The following is a 6194-nucleotide window of genomic DNA, read 5'->3' as shown; positions in this document are numbered from 1 at the left end:
ATATGTTGTTTAATACAAAAAAAATAAATATAAGCTAGTTTTATGAAGTAATATGTGTATTAATTACAAATACAACTCACGATTATATTTGCCGGTAATGACGTACAACAGCGTAATTGGGGGTAGGTGTAAAATAGCAGATATGTGAAAATGTACTGTTTTTCTAATTTATTTTAAGTGTTTAAGGTATTTGTATTATTTTAATGTAATTTACGTCCAGTTAGAGATAGTAGATAATTTTAAAAAAATGTCCTAATTACGTATATATTTTGCAATTTTAACTGAACTTCAAGGTCGATGAGCGAGCCAAAAGTACCAACTAAGGTGAAATCTTTAAATGCAAATGTTTAATATATTTGATGAGGCAACTTTTGAGAGGTATTATTCCTGAAATTTCACAATTCGAGAAAAATGACACACCCTAGTAGACAGTGTCTAAGGGTAGACAGTGTCTACCCTGGTGTGAGGGGTGGCAGAATGGCGGCGTAAACTAGCGGTGTCGACCTGGAATTGACCCAATGCACGCCTATGGTGGCAAGTAACGTAAGGTGGTAAATGGTAAAGGATTACTTGATTCTATACTGACTTGAAATCTAAGTTGCTGACGAAGAGCGTGCAAGCCTCGCGGTTGCCGGCGCGGCCCGCGCTCTCCGTGCTGGCTGTCCGTTGCCTCTTCTTGTCTGTGTCTGCTAACAAACATAAATCAAACTTCGTACAATAAAGAAGAGAAAACAACATGGCTTCATGGATGACATTTCCTTTGCCTATCCATAGAAGTATAAGTAAATTAATAAAAAACAATTTTCGCATGTATTACTAGGCTACAGTATACGAGTTTTTTTTTAATTAATCAGGATTATTTCGGCAGATCATTAGGCAAGTTTCAGGACGGACACTCCTATAAATGTTTTTCAGATTTTATTGTATTGTAGTTGATTTTTTTATATATATAAAATGTATATATACATAATGGGCAGGGGTAAATTTTCGTATTACTTCCATTTGAAACCTTATGCCACCAAACTCTTTTCAACATGGACGCCAAAATGAGACGACTAATTTATGGCGACCCTATTTAACGTTATTTGACAAAATGAACAGCACAGCATCACTTTATAGAAAAATCATGGAAAGTATGTACTCACCATCACCGCCACCGTCCTCATCATGAGATCTCTTCAAGCTTCCACTAGCCCCGACCTTCGCTTTCTCATCAACTTCCATAGTGCCGTCCTTTTTTCTCTTAGCCCCGCTCTCTGCTGTGCTCTCGTCAGACTTTCTCTTTCCTTTCTTTGGTTTGTCGTCTTCTTTCTTCTTTTTCGCATCGATTTTGGATTTCTTGTTCTGCGTTGGTTTGCCTTTTTTCTGATTCGTCATTTTGTCTTTCATTGCTTGGTAACTCTCGCGCCATTCTTTTAGTTTGGCCTGAAAAAAAAAAACAAATATAAAAAAAATCGATTTCATCACAGTTAATGGCAAATTGAACAGCCGCTTGATTTTTATGAGTTGCTTTATAGGAAATGGCGGGCGTGCAGTCGAGAAAAATACAATATGGACGCCTGACAAGGGACGGCCCAGACAGTGCCGGAATCTCACCGGCTAAAAAACCCGGGCACGTCCCCAACTTCCTGGAGCTTATTACGGGGAGAGGAAGGCTGGAGGCTTCTTCCCAGTACGTAGTACTCACCTCACACAGGTCAGCACATTCGCGCGCCGTTGCCAGCTGGCCGTAGTCCCGCTCCAGGTCGGTCCAGAGGCGAGCCGCGGCCGGCGGGTAGTCCGTCACGAACCGTAACGCCCGCCGGTGCAGCTCGCGCAGCTTGTTCTCTGATAGCGAGGGCTCCCGGTGTGACTCGAGGTTAATGAACGCCTCCCAGTATTTGGACATTGTTTTATTCTCGCCGTATTCTGAAAACAAGTTTTACTAGTTTTAATTCAGACCTCTTTTGCTGACGGTTATTTTTTACATATCTACGCCAAATTTCAATTTAATTCGATCACTAAAAGTAGCTGATATTCACTAGCAGATTTGAATACAACTTCCAAACCTATATACAGAATATAATATTGCATTATAAAGAAAATCTTGTAATCAAAAGAGCAAATTTTTCAATTGAAATATCATGTAAAGAAGAGTACAGTGAAATCAAACAATGACCACTGCATATCCACCATAGATATGCGACGAAGGGAAGCGGTGTACGAGGGGAAAAAATCCTATCAGAAAACAGTACTTTACGCGGCTAGTAAAATAGAGCTACTTATCCAATTGGTGGGTTGTTTCTGGCACATCGCTTCTCTTCTTTACACACGGGGATGCGCACATTGCGCAGCCTTAACAAATAACGTTCACTTACTGAATATCTCTTCAAATATCTCTTTCCCCTGTTTGGGGTCCTTTGGGTCCCATACGTTACTCCAACCGCGCCCAGTACAGCGGCACTTCGCAGTCGTTCGCCTCTTCACCCCACGTCTGTGAACAAGACACATTTTTAGGCGTTTTAAAAACTACACTGGAATTCGATTGAGAGACCTCCCACAAAATAAATATATCAACGAGCATAAACAAGGGTCGCTTTCCTTGTCACTTTGTATGGAAAGTGACCCGTTATTTTTGCTCGTCAAGTCGTCAGTTATTAATTTAATCATCGACCGCGTACCGGCGCCGTAACATGACACCGACGGTAGGCAACCACTCCAAACAGGCGATATTCTGTACGGTCCTAGTTGGTACAAACTGGTCCTTCGTACCGGATATACGTAGTGAGGAGATATATGTAGAGGAACGAGGGTCACCGATATATCAGAGAGTTAGCTCGTTGAAGTGGCAATGGACAGGCCATATAACACGGAGAACAAATGGCCCGTTGGGGCCGAAAAAGTCTCAAATGGAGACCGCGCGGCAAGTGTAGCGTAGGACGTCCACCAACGAGATGGACGGAAGAACTGGTTAAAGCCGCGGGTACACGGTGGATGCAGGTCGGTCTATGGGCGAGGGTCTATGTCCGACAGCGGACGTCCTACGGCTGATATGATGATGACTCGTCCGTTTTTTTATGTCCAGCACCTTGGCCGCTCTGAAATATCTGTTGGCTATTGTACCTCGGCAAGCGAGTCCCACGCCAGACGGAAGGTCCGCCGCAGTCGCTCGACGTCGGGCTCGTTATCGAACGCGGTGCCTCGCCCACCGCGCCTCCAAGTAGCCCCAGCCACGCGCCTCGGCCTGCTTGTACGACTCCATGCCTTTTGATAGCGCCGTCTCGAATATTGATTTCACCTAGAATTCATAAAAATATATATTTGAAACAGCCCCTAATGTCCTATTCAAAAATTTGGCTGATAAAAACTTGAGTAAACTGAATCAGTACCGTACATCAAATTATTAGCCTTATAATAGTCAACCACCGTAAACTTGACCCATAGGGCGACATGGTCTCAAGTACGTCACTATACTCAAGGGTGCCACTGGGGTGTTTTGTGAAAATCTTATACTGCGACTCAGTGCCAGTGCCAGGTAACTTAACTTAATTTGAATATCTATTTCTAACGATCTGAAGGAAAACTAGACTCAACGTATTAACCTTTATAGACTTATCTCGTAGGAGTGTGTATATTCTATGTCTAACAAACACGACCTCTCATTTTGTCACTTATCGTATCTAAAAAGGCGCCAAAGGCATAACTCCCGGGGCGCCTAGATGGCTAAGGCCGGCCCTGTTGGGACTAAAACATACGGATTGCCTATAAAAATAACAACAAACCTCGTCAATCCCTTTGTCCTCGTGCTCAGCCTGCTGCATAGTGAGCAGCCAGAAGGTCGCGCGGCGCGGGCGGCGGCGCGTGCACGCGGCGAGCACGCGCGAGTGCGTCGCGCGCGACGAGTGCGCGGCCGAGTGACGCGCGAACGCGTGCAGGAGACTCGCGCAAGACTCGCACGAGACGCACTCGTATGTCGCGCGGTCGTAAAGCACCTGAAACGCGTGAGAGTTCCATCACTGTATTTCTGCTGCCTATTAGAAACTGTCAGTTCAAAATTAATAGTAGATTATTGTCGTGGCCTGGAAGCAGGCAATTGCTGGCTGAGTATGAGTATTAAACGGACGAGCTTGCGAGTCCGTTTAACTAATACGAAGCCAGCAATTGCTATTCCAGCCGAGACTAATATAAAGCTTTTCTCAAAAATGGTTAATAATCTGAAATAGAATAAACTTTTCTCAAAATATATTATAAAATTTTAATTTTATTCCAATATTTTTATGCTTTCCCGCCTTTTTTCATTAAAAATAAACTGCAGGTGTATTTTTCCACCGAAAACACCACAAGCTATTTCAGACCCAATAGAAAAAGTCCGGAGTTCCCACAAAATATCAGATACTGGCCATTAGACTTGGCTGTATACGACTTGTACCAACATTTCAAGGCCTATTTAACTTAAAACAAAAAAAAATGTGACTGATTGCAGGCGCGCTAATTCATTATTGTCGAGCTAGCGCGCCTGCAACCTTTTTAACTTTTTAATTTTTCGCTGACCATAAACTATGCACTTCACCTTCTGATATGTAAAGAAATAATGTCAACTTTAACGGACATTTTTGAGAAAAAGTATTTTATCTACATGCATATCATAACTTCCCTATTATATGTTCAGAAATGACTATCAAATGGCCTTTATTAAGAAACCTGGTATCTGCGGGTGCATCTTAATGTTCACATTAAAGTACAGTGCATCTTAATGTTTACGTTAAAGTATCGGTAATACTTTTTTTAACAATGCATATCTGTACATATTATAGAAAACTTATGACATGCATGTAGATAATAATTATTATTCAAAGTCAAAGTCAAGTCAAAGTCAAAATACAGGCCATATCTGAACATATTATAGAAAACTTATGATAAGCATGTAGATAAAGTTATGTATGCGGCTATACATAATTAGGCATTAAAACACTCGTGTGATCTTATTATGAAACTCGCCTTAACCACACTCGTACTTTAATGCCTCTCATTATGCACCAGCCACATAAATAACTATTATCGACCTTCAAATTTCCAATACATACTTAAGCCGACGTAGGCCCCTACTAAGTATTTGGCATTCCTTTTATTCATGCAAATCTTACACTTTACATGACTTCACGTGATGTTTGAACCCTGATTGAACTGTATAATACCTACCTAGTTGCTACTATTTTGTTGCGCTTTTAATTCACCTACGACATCTCTCTCCAAATGTTTAGTTTAGTCTAGCTTTATTATTCTGTTGTTTTCTTGGTTGCTCTGAAAACCAGCGCCATGACAGAAGAAATTCAGACATCGGCATTTGCTGAGTGGCTCTACTTCTATTTCTAGCGTAGAAATGCGGTATCTGGACCCAATATAAATTGGAGCAGAACGCCTCATCTGGACAGGCTCTTACGTCGAGCCACGAGCAATAGAGTACAGTCAACTACATAAAGATGACAAAATACTAAAATTTCTAAATTTAAATTGACCAGCAGTGGTGTAGCGGTATAGCTCGCGGTACGGAATACCGAGGACCTGGGTTCGATTCCCAGTGCTGGTCTTATTTGTCTAGTTATTCTGTGCATCTTATATTTCAGTTTGTATTTTCAATTTAGGTTTTACGGGATGACCGTTAAATAAGCAGGGCCGTTTGCAGGTGGTAGGACCTTGTGCAAGGTCTGCCCGGATTGCTACCACCATCTTGCTCGCTAATCCTGCCGTGAAACAGCAGTGCTGCACTGTTGTGTTTCGGCGTGGAGAGTAAGACAGCCGGTGAAATTACTGGCACTTGAGGTATCCCATCTTAGGCCTCTAGGTTGGAACGCATCTGCAATCCCCGGTGTTGCAGGTGCTATGGGCGGTGGTGATCTCTTATTCATCAGGAGACCCCACTTGCTCGTTTGCCATCCAGTTGAATAAAAAAAAAAAAAAAAAAAAAAAAAAAATTTGGAATTGAAATAAAAAATACAAAAAGATTCCAAAAAACCAATCTTACTAAAATTACTGCCCAAGAAGGTTGAATTCTAGGAGACTGCAACATATTGAAATACAAACTCTCATATTATTTTGTTGAAAGACGTGAAATAATTATAAAATATATTATTTGTTTCTTTTGTTTAAAGTACTACCCGTCAGATTATTCGGCTCTTCCACGTCGCCCATCCAGGGCAAAAAATAAAAAAATAGTA

The 6194-nt window shown here is 41.6% G+C and overlaps 1 pseudogene; it reads right to left on the bottom strand.

The window, feature by feature from the left end:
- Positions 1-576: 576 nt before the first annotated feature.
- Positions 577-4414, bottom strand: LOC141437115 (uncharacterized; annotated as a pseudogene).
- Positions 4415-6194: the final 1780 nt, after the last annotated feature.

This window comes from Choristoneura fumiferana, chromosome 17 (genome assembly GCF_025370935.1).
Source record: "Choristoneura fumiferana chromosome 17, NRCan_CFum_1, whole genome shotgun sequence".
Classification (NCBI taxonomy): Eukaryota; Metazoa; Arthropoda; class Insecta; order Lepidoptera; family Tortricidae; genus Choristoneura; species Choristoneura fumiferana.
Note: the sequence above shows the minus strand (reverse complement) of the source record. Positions and strands in the feature narration are given on the sequence as shown.